At 37.0% G+C, this 11,203-nt stretch overlaps 1 non-coding gene across 1 annotated transcript; it reads right to left on the reverse strand.

Moving 5' to 3' along the window:
• Positions 1 to 909: 909 nt before the first annotated feature.
• LOC143263766 (small subunit ribosomal RNA) lies at positions 910 to 2,830 on the reverse strand. Its single transcript, XR_013037109.1, has one exon. It is a non-coding gene; the product is annotated as a small subunit ribosomal RNA (ribosomal RNA).
• Positions 2,831 to 11,203: the final 8,373 nt, after the last annotated feature.

An 11,203-nucleotide genomic window follows, 5' to 3' on the forward strand; every position in this document is an offset into this window, starting at 1 on the left:
GTCATATATATATACGTCCCACGCTCATGCTGCCACTAGCGCGCAACAGAGTAGGGTGTCAATGACAACGACACAGCATTGAAACGAGCTACACAAGCCGGTCTCTCTTGATACCAATGTAAACGAGCATTAAGTTATCTTCAGACTGCCCGATATTTTCGTCCTTTGGACTTTCCCAACGATTCCTTTTTTTCTTTTTTTTTTACACACCACAGCGAAGACTTGAGGAAGCGTGATTAGCACGCTCGCATCCCTCCCTGTCCTACTACAACTGTGTGTGTGTGTGTAAAGAAAGAAAAAAGAATACATTGGCTTTCTCTCTATCGAGAAGATGGCCTACGCAACGCAGATCAAAGGCCTAATACGTGTAATATAATACGCGTCTGGCCGTGTATAAATCACGCACGAATGATCTGGTCGGGCCCAACTCTTCTCGTACGCTTATTTTTCCGTGTTGAGGCACTATCATAAAATCACACAAACCCCAACACGTGTGTGTCTTGGAAGGAAGATGGCCTACGCAACGCAGATCAAAGGCCTAATACGTGTAGTACACACGTCTGCCGTGTAAATCACGCACGAATGATCTGGTCGGGCCCAACTCTTCTCCACCACACCACATCCCAACTTTGTACATTTTTATATATTTTTGTGCGTTGGGGCACCTTCATAATCACAAACCCCAACAACACATATATCTCTCTCTCTTTGAAAGATTTGTTGTGGCCTACGCAACGCAGATCAAAGGCCTAATACGTGTAGTACACACGTCTGGCCGTGTAAATCACGCACGAATGATCTGGCGGGCTCAACAATATCTTTTTTTTTTATATGAATTCTTATCCACAAACTAATCGAATTCATTTTCTCTCCTCCTCTCCTCTCTCTTTGAGATATATTGGAACATTGTAATGATCCTTCCGCAGGTTCACCTACGGAAACCTTGTTACGACTTTTACTTCCTCTAAATAATCAAGTTTGGTCATCTTCCCGGCATCATCGGCAATGCCGAAACATTGCCGCGCACCAGTCCGAAGACCTCACTAAATCATTCAATCGGTAGTAGCGACGGGCGGTGTGTACAAAGGGCAGGGACGTAATCAACGCGAGCTTATGACTCGCGCTTACTGGGAATTCCTCGTTCATGGGGAATAATTGCAAGCCCCAATCCCTAGCACGAAGGAGGTTCAGCGGGTTACCCGGGCCTTTCGGCCAGGGAACACACGCTGATTCCTTCAGTGTAGCGCGCGTGCGGCCCAGAACATCTAAGGGCATCACAGACCTGTTATTGCTCAATCTCGTGCGGCTAGAAGCCGCCTGTCCCTCTAAGAAGATTTGTTTGTACGTTGGTAGTAAAAACCCCACCGGCAGAAGCCGAGAGCCTTCGAGATACCATAATTACGTCTATTTAGCAGGCTAGAGTCTCGTTCGTTATCGGAATTAACCAGACAAATCGCTCCACCAACTAAGAACGGCCATGCACCACCACCCACCGAATCAAGAAAGAGCTATCAATCTGTCAATCCTTCCGGTGTCCGGGCCTGGTGAGGTTTCCCGTGTTGAGTCAAATTAAGCCGCAGGCTCCACTCCTGGTGGTGCCCTTCCGTCAATTCCTTTAAGTTTCAGCTTTGCAACCATACTTCCCCCGGAACCCAAAAGCTTTGGTTTCCCGGAAGCTGCCCGCCGAGTCATCGTAGGAACTTCGGCGGATCGCTAGCTGGCATCGTTTATGGTTAGAACTAGGGCGGTATCTGATCGCCTTCGAACCTCTAACTTTCGTTCTTGATTAATGAAAACATTTTTGGCAAATGCTTTCGCTTCTGTCCGTCTTGCGACGATCCAAGAATTTCACCTCTAACGTCGCAATACGAATGCCCCCATCTGTCCCTATTAATCATTACCTCGGGGTTCCGAAAACCAACAAAATAGAACCGAGGTCCTATTCCATTATTCCATGCACACAGTATTCAGGCGAAGGTAGCCTGCTTTGAGCACTCTAATTTGTTCAAAGTAAACGTACCGGCCCACCTCGACACTCAGTGAAGAGCACCGCGATGGGATATTAGTTGGACCGCCCCGTGAAGAGCAAAGCCCACCGGTAGGACGTACCACATAATGCCAGTTAAACACCGCGAGCGATGAACCGACACTGTGACACACAGATTCAACTACGAGCTTTTTAACCGCAACAACTTTAATATACGCTATTGGAGCTGGAATTACCGCGGCTGCTGGCACCAGACTTGCCCTCCAATGGATCCTCGTTAAAGGATTTAAAGTGTACTCATTCCGATTACGGGGCCTCGGATGAGTCCCGTATCGTTATTTTTCGTCACTACCTCCCCGTGCCGGGAGTGGGTAATTTGCGCGCCTGCTGCCTTCCTTGGATGTGGTAGCCGTTTCTCAGGCTCCCTCTCCGGAATCGAACCCTGATTCCCCGTTACCCGTTACAACCATGGTAGGCGCAGAACCTACCATCGACAGTTGATAAGGCAGACATTTGAAAGATGCGTCGCCGGTGCTATAAGACCATGCGATCAGCACAAAGTTATTCAGAGTCACCAAAGCAAACGATGGACGAGTGTAAACACCCGCCACCGATTGGTTTTGATCTAATAAAAGCGTTCCTACCATCTCTGGTCGGAACTCTGTTTTGCATGTATTAGCTCTAGAATTACCACAGTTATCCAAGTAAATTTTAGTACGATCTAAGAAACCATAACTGATTTAATGAGCCATTCGCGGTTTCACCTTAATACGGCATGTACTGAGACATGCATGGCTTAATCTTTGAGACAAGCATATGACTACTGGCAGGATCAACCAGGGAACTATACAATATGTATATATAAAATGGACAAAATTTAAATCCTTTTCCATCGTCGCCTGTTTCATATATATATGTCAGGTCGACACACCACTTTTCTCTTTCAAATATGTACAAGTTTTGCCACATTCCGCGCTTGTAACATATCTTCTTTAACGCTCAATTTCTTTCATTTTTCTACCATACAGATATTTTACCGTACGCCCAAAAACGTACGTATTATATTTTTGTTCTATCGTAAAATCACATTTTTCTACGTACGCCAGCTTCGTACGTTTCTATCTTTGCCTTCATAAAATCACAAGATAATTTTATCTTCAAGAGTCTCGCTATTAACATCTTGTAAGATAAATGTACGTCCCAGCTAAAACGTACAAATACTTCAAGTTAAGTAATAATATATCATCGCTATTGACAAATTTTTAAGATCCAAGACACAGTTCTCTCTATATGTTTTAATATTTTTTATGTACTCAAATATATTCAGAGGAAAAAGTACATGGGTGATGCCATAGTCGTGGAAGCGCGTACGCTCACGCTGATCTTCTGACCGCCGGAAGCACGAAACCTCTGATCTGGGCAAAATCGGCAAGCCGAGGAAGAACGGACAGGACACATGCTGGACTGGCGAGAAAGCGTGTTCTTCCGCTCGCGCTAGGCATTTCGATTTCTGACACCTCTTGATTTAAAAAATCAGTTTTTTGATAGTTTTCTCTCTCCACTGGGCTATTCATTTTAGCCACAGTTTTCAATTGGTACGATTTGCTTCCAAATCTTACAGATGCAGTTTAAAAAATTTTTCCATCGCTCGGACAGAAGAGTCGATTGCTCAGTGAGTACGAGTATACATACAAAGTGCATACGGGTAACCAACCCCGTAGGGCTTGCCACATATGGGCCATTCGGTCAAAGACACCGACCCGTGGCCACGCTGTGTGGAGAAAAGTCCGTAACGTAAACGGCACGAAACAGTCAGGACCGAAGCCCCGAAGGAGCTCTGAGACAGCTTCTCGACCGAGATCGTAGAATTGGCCCAAAACCCGCTCTGCTCCGTCCGCCTCGCACGGACCGTGTATCTCTTATAGATACCGAACGGCCGGCAAGGACGCCGGCGCCGCCGGCCGAATAGCACGCGCGCTTACGAGTGTAAACCGCCGCGGCAACAGACCGCCCGGCCGTGCTGTTGTAACATAGCGCGTGAACGAACGAAAAAAAAATTTATAGTAAACATTAAAATAAATTACACTACCGTAAACTAGACAAAAAATTACACATTTTTTCCCAATATGAAAATTTTCACAAACTTTTCAAAGTCCCATCGCATCGAGTAAACTTTTTTAATAACGCTTCCGCACGATTCTAAATGCTTAATCCATATGTGAAATCGTTCACTGATCACGAATATCGTATTTAAAAAAATTACAAAAATTTATTTTTCAAAATAATCAAAAAAAACCGAAAAATCACAAGAGTAAAGTACCATTATTTTAAACAATATGTCGTTCTAAATGCTTAATCCCTATGTAAAAAAGTTATCTAAGCAAGAATATGTAATTGAAAAAAATTAGAAAAATTTATTTTAGCCGTAAATCGAAAATAATGGGGACACCGGAGCTGTTCGAAGCGCCGAGACGCGCCGCGTACGGCCGAATATTTTCAAAGTACCAACGTACCGATCAAGAGTAAAGTACCATTTTCCTACATTAGATTTCGTTCTAAATGCTTAATCCCTATGTAAAAACGTTAGTTAAGCAAGAATATCGTATTTTTAAAAAAATCTAATGATAGGATTTCCCAGAAAATTGAAAAAACCGAAAAATGTCAAGAGTAAAGTGCCATTTTCTGACATTAGATTTCGTTCTAAATGCTTAATCCCTATGTAGAAACGTTAGTTAAGCAAGAATATCGTATTTTTAAAAAAATCTAATGATAGGATTTTTCAGAAAATTGAAAAAACCGTAAAATGTCAAGAGTAAAGTGCCCTTATTTTAAACAATGTATCGTTCTAAATGCTTAATCCCTATGTAAAAAAGTTATTTTAGCAGGAATATGTTATTGAAAAAAATTAGAAAAATTTATTTTAGCCGTAAATCGAAAATAATGGGGACACCGGAGCTGTTCGAAGCGCCGAGCGCGCCGCGTACGCCCGAATATTTTCAAAGTCCCAACGTACCGATCAAGAGTAAAGTACCATTTTCCTACATTAGATTTCGTTCTAAATGCTTAATCCCTATGTAAAAACGTTAGTTAAGCAAGAATATCGTATTTTTAAAAAAATCTAATGATAGGATTTCCCAGAAAATTGAAAAAACCGAAAAATGTCAAGAGTAAAGTGCCATTTTCTGACATTAGATTTCGTTCTAAATGCTTAATCCCTATGTAGAAACGTTAGTTAAGCAAGAATATCGTATTTTTAAAAAAATCTAATGATAGGATTTTTCAGAAAATTGAAAAAACCGTAAAATGTCAAGAGTAAAGTGCCCTTATTTTAAACAATGTATCGTTCTAAATGCTTAATCCCTATGTAAAAAAGTTATTTAAGCAAGAATATGTTATTGAATAAAATGAGAAAAATTTATTTTAGCCGTAAATCGAAAATAATGGGGACACCGGAGCTGTTCGAAGCGCCGAGACGCGCCGCGTACGGCCGAATATTTTCAAAGTCCCAACGTACCGATCAAGAGTAAAGTACCATTTTCCTACATTAGATTTCGTTCTAAATGCTTAATCCCTATGTAAAAACGTTAGTTAAGCAAGAATATCGTATTTTTAAAAAAATCTAATGATAGGATTTCCCAGAAAATTGAAAAAACCGAAAAATGTCAAGAGTAAAGTGCCATTTTCTGACATTAGATTTCGTTCTAAATGCTTAATCCCTATGTAGAAACGTTAGTTAAGCAAGAATATCGTATTTTTAAAAAAATCTAATGATAGGATTTTTCAGAAAATTGAAAAAACCGTAAAATGTCAAGAGTAAAGTGCCCTTATTTTAAACAATGTATCGTTCTAAATGCTTAATCCCTATGTAAAAACGTTATCTAAGCAAGAATATGTTATTGAATAAAATGAGAAAAATTTATTTTAGCCGTAAATCGAAAATAATGGGTCGAGCGAATCGCTCGATTGCGCCGAGACGCGCTATGATGCAACAGACGAGCGATTGGAACGCCCGAATATTTTCAAAGTCCCAACGTACCGATCAAGAGTAAAGTACCATTTTCCTACATTAGATTTCGTTCTAAATGCTTAATCCCTATGTAGAAACGTTAGTTAAGCAAGAATATCGTATTTTTAAAAAAATCTAATGATAGGATTTTCCAGAAAATTGAAAAAACCGAAAAATGTCAAGAGTAAAGTGCCATTTTCTGACATTAGATTTCGTTCTAAATGCTTAATCCCTATGTAGAAACGTTAGTTAAGCAAGAATATCGTATTTTTAAACAAATCTAATGATAGGATTTTTCAGAAAATTGAAAAAACCGTAAAATGTCACGAGTAAAGTGCCCTTATTTTAAACATTATATCGTTCTAAATGCTTAATCCCTATGTAAAAAAGTTATCTAAGCAAGAATATGTTATTGAATAAAATGAGAAAAATTTATTTTAGCCGTAAATCGAAAATAATGGGTCGAGCGAATCGCTCGATTGCGCCGAGACGCGCTATGATGCAACAGACGAGCGATTGGAACGCCCGAATATTTTCAAAGTCCCAACGTACCGATCAAGAGTAAAGTACCATTTTCCTACATTAGATTTCGTTCTAAATGCTTAATCCCTATGTAAAAACGTTAGTTAAGCAAGAATATCGTATTTTTAAAAAAATCTAATGATAGGATTTCCCAGAAAATTGAAAAAACCGAAAAATGTCAAGAGTAAAGTGCCATTTTCTGACATTAGATTTCGTTCTAAATGCTTAATCCCTATGTAGAAACGTTAGTTAAGCAAGAATATCGTATTTTTAAACAAATCTAATGATAGGATTTTTCAGAAAATTGAAAAAACCGTAAAATGTCAAGAGTAAAGTGCCCTTATTTTAAACAATGTATCGTTCTAAATGCTTAATCCCTATGTAAAAAAGTTATCTAAGCAAGAATATGTTATTGAATAAAATGAGAAAAATTTATTTTAGCCGTAAATCGAAAATAATGGGTCGAGCGAATCGCTCGATTGCGCCGAGACGCGCCATGATGCAACAGACGAGCGATTGGAACGCCCGAATATTTTCAAAGTCCCAACGTACCGATCAAGAGTAAAGTACCATTTTCCTACATTAGATTTCGTTCTAAATGCTTAATCCCTATGTAGAAACGTTAGTTAAGCAAGAATATCGTATTTTTAAAAAAATCTAATGATAGGATTTTCCAGAAAATTGAAAAAACCGAAAAATGTCAAGAGTAAAGTGCCATTTTCTGACATTAGATTTCGTTCTAAATGCTTAATCCCTATGTAGAAACGTTAGTTAAGCAAGAATATCGTATTTTTAAACAAATCTAATGATAGGATTTTTCAGAAAATTGAAAAAACCGTAAAATGTCAAGAGTAAAGTGCCCTTATTTTAAACATTATATCGTTCTAAATGCTTAATCCCTATGTAAAAAAGTTATCTAAGCAAGAATATGTTATTGAATAAAATGAGAAAAATTTATTTTAGCCGTAAATCGAAAATAATGGGTCGAGCGAATCGCTCGATTGCGCCGAGACGCGCTATGATGCAACAGACGAGCGATTGGAACGCCCGAATATTTTCAAAGTCCCAACGTACCGATCAAGAGTAAAGTACCATTTTCCTACATTAGATCTCGTTCTAAATGCTTAATCCCTATGTAAAAACGTTAGTTAAGCAAGAATATCGTATTTTTAAAAAAATCTAATGATAGGATTTTCCAGAAAATTGAAAAAACCGAAAAATGTCAAGAGTAAAGTGCCATTTTCTGACATTAGATTTCGTTCTAAATGCTTAATCCCTATGTAGAAACGTTAGTTAAGCAAGAATATCGTATTTTTAAACAAATCTAATGATAGGATTTTTCAGAAAATTGAAAAAACCGTAAAATGTCAAGAGTAAAGTGCCCTTATTTTAAACAATGTATCGTTCTAAATGCTTAATCCCTATGTAAAAAAGTTATTTTAGCAGGAATATGTTATTGAAAAAAATTAGAAAAATTTATTTTAGCCGTAAATCGAAAATAATGGGGACACCGGAGCTGTTCGAAGCGCCGAGCGCGCCGCGTACGCCCGAATATTTTCAAAGTCCCAACGTACCGATCAAGAGTAAAGTACCATTTTCCTACATTAGATTTCGTTCTAAATGCTTAATCCCTATGTAAAAACGTTAGTTAAGCAAGAATATCGTATTTTTAAAAAAATCTAATGATAGGATTTCCCAGAAAATTGAAAAAACCGAAAAATGTCAAGAGTAAAGTGCCATTTTCTGACATTAGATTTCGTTCTACATGCTTAATCCCTATGTAGAAACGTTAGTTAAGCAAGAATATCGTATTTTTAAAAAAATCTAATGATAGGATTTTTCAGAAAATTGAAAAAACCGTAAAATGTCAAGAGTAAAGTGCCCTTATTTTAAACAATGTATCGTTCTAAATGCTTAATCCCTATGTAAAAAAGTTATCTAAGCAAGAATATGTTATTGAATAAAATGAGAAAAATTTATTTTAGCCGTAAATCGAAAATAATGGGTCGAGCGAATCGCTCGATTGCGCCGAGACGCGCTATGATGCAACAGACGAGCGATTGGAACGCCCGAATATTTTCAAAGTCCCAACGTACCGATCAAGAGTAAAGTACCATTTTCCTACATTAGATTTCGTTCTAAATGCTTAATCCCTATGTAAAAACGTTAGTTAAGCAAGAATATCGTATTTTTAAAAAAATCTAATGATAGGATTTCCCAGAAAATTGAAAAAACCGAAAAATGTCAAGAGTAAAGTGCCATTTTCTGACATTAGATTTCGTTCTAAATGCTTAATCCCTATGTAAAAACGTTAGTTAAGCAAGAATATCGTATTTTTAAAAAAATCTAATGATAGGATTTCCCAGAAAATTGAAAAAACCGAAAAATGTCAAGAGTAAAGTGCCATTTTCTGACATTAGATTTCGTTCTAAATGCTTAATCCCTATGTAGAAACGTTAGTTAAGCAAGAATATCGTATTTTTAAAAAAATCTAATGATAGGATTTTTCAGAAAATTGAAAAAACCGTAAAATGTCAAGAGTAAAGTGCCCTTATTTTAAACAATGTATCGTTCTAAATGCTTAATCCCTATGTAAAAAAGTTATCTAAGCAAGAATATGTTATTGAATAAAATGAGAAAAATTTATTTTAGCCGTAAATCGAAAATAATGGGTCGAGCGAATCGCTCGATTGCGCCGAGACGCGCTATGATGCAACAGACGAGCGATTGGAACGCCCGAATATTTTCAAAGTCCCAACGTACCGATCAAGAGTAAAGTACCATTTTCCTACATTAGATTTCGTTCTAAATGCTTAATCCCTATGTAAAAACGTTAGTTAAGCAAGAATATCGTATTTTTAAAAAAATCTAATGATAGGATTTCCCAGAAAATTGAAAAAACCGAAAAATGTCAAGAGTAAAGTGCCATTTTCTGACATTAGATTTCGTTCTAAATGCTTAATCCCTATGTAAAAACGTTAGTTAAGCAAGAATATCGTATTTTTAAAAAAATCTAATGATAGGATTTCCCAGAAAATTGAAAAAACCGAAAAATGTCAAGAGTAAAGTGCCATTTTCTGACATTAGATTTCGTTCTAAATGCTTAATCCCTATGTAGAAACGTTAGTTAAGCAAGAATATCGTATTTTTAAACAAATCTAATGATAGGATTTTTCAGAAAATTGAAAAAACCGTAAAATGTCAAGAGTAAAGTGCCCTTATTTTAAACATTATATCGTTCTAAATGCTTAATCCCTATGTAAAAAAGTTATCTAAGCAAGAATATGTTATTGAATAAAATGAGAAAAATTTATTTTAGCCGTAAATCGAAAATAATGGGTCGAGCGAATCGCTCGATTGCGCCGAGACGCGCTATGATGCAACAGACGAGCGATTGGAACGCCCGAATATTTTCAAAGTCCCAACGTACCGATCAAGAGTAAAGTACCATTTTCCTACATTAGATTTCGTTCTAAATGCTTAATCCCTATGTAAAAACGTTAGTTAAGCAAGAATATCGTATTTTTAAAAAAATCTAATGATAGGATTTCCCAGAAAATTGAAAAAACCGAAAAATGTCAAGAGTAAAGTGCCATTTTCTGACATTAGATTTCGTTCTAAATGCTTAATCCCTATGTAGAAACGTTAGTTAAGCAAGAATATCGTATTTTTAAACAAATCTAATGATAGGATTTTTCAGAAAATTGAAAAAACCGTAAAATGTCAAGAGTAAAGTGCCCTTATTTTAAACAATGTATCGTTCTAAATGCTTAATCCCTATGTAAAAACGTTATCTAAGCAAGAATATGTTATTGAATAAAATGAGAAAAATTTATTTTAGCCGTAAATCGAAAATAATGGGTCGAGCGAATCGCTCGATTGCGCCGAGACGCGCTATGATGCAACAGACGAGCGATTGGAACGCCCGAATATTTTCAAAGTCCCAACGTACCGATCAAGAGTAAAGTACCATTTTCCTACATTAGATTTCGTTCTAAATGCTTAATCCCTATGTAGAAACGTTAGTTAAGCAAGAATATCGTATTTTTAAAAAAATCTAATGATAGGATTTTCCAGAAAATTGAAAAAACCGAAAAATGTCAAGAGTAAAGTGCCATTTTCTGACATTAGATTTCGTTCTAAATGCTTAATCCCTATGTAGAAACGTTAGTTAAGCAAGAATATCGTATTTTTAAACAAATCTAATGATAGGATTTTTCAGAAAATTGAAAAAACCGTAAAATGTCACGAGTAAAGTGCCCTTATTTTAAACATTATATCGTTCTAAATGCTTAATCCCTATGTAAAAAAGTTATCTAAGCAAGAATATGTTATTGAATAAAATGAGAAAAATTTATTTTAGCCGTAAATCGAAAATAATGGGTCGAGCGAATCGCTCGATTGCGCCGAGACGCGCTATGATGCAACAGACGAGCGATTGGAACGCCCGAATATTTTCAAAGTCCCAACGTACCGATCAAGAGTAAAGTACCATTTTCCTACATTAGATTTCGTTCTAAATGCTTAATCCCTATGTAAAAACGTTAGTTAAGCAAGAATATCGTATTTTTAAAAAAATCTAATGATAGGATTTCCCAGAAAATTGAAAAAACCGAAAAATGTCAAGAGTAAAGTGCCATTTTCTGACATTAGATTTCGTTCTAAATGCTTAATCCCTATGTAGAAAC

Source organism: Megalopta genalis, unplaced genomic scaffold (assembly GCF_051020955.1).
Source record: "Megalopta genalis isolate 19385.01 unplaced genomic scaffold, iyMegGena1_principal scaffold1473, whole genome shotgun sequence".
Classification (NCBI taxonomy): Eukaryota; Metazoa; Arthropoda; class Insecta; order Hymenoptera; family Halictidae; genus Megalopta; species Megalopta genalis.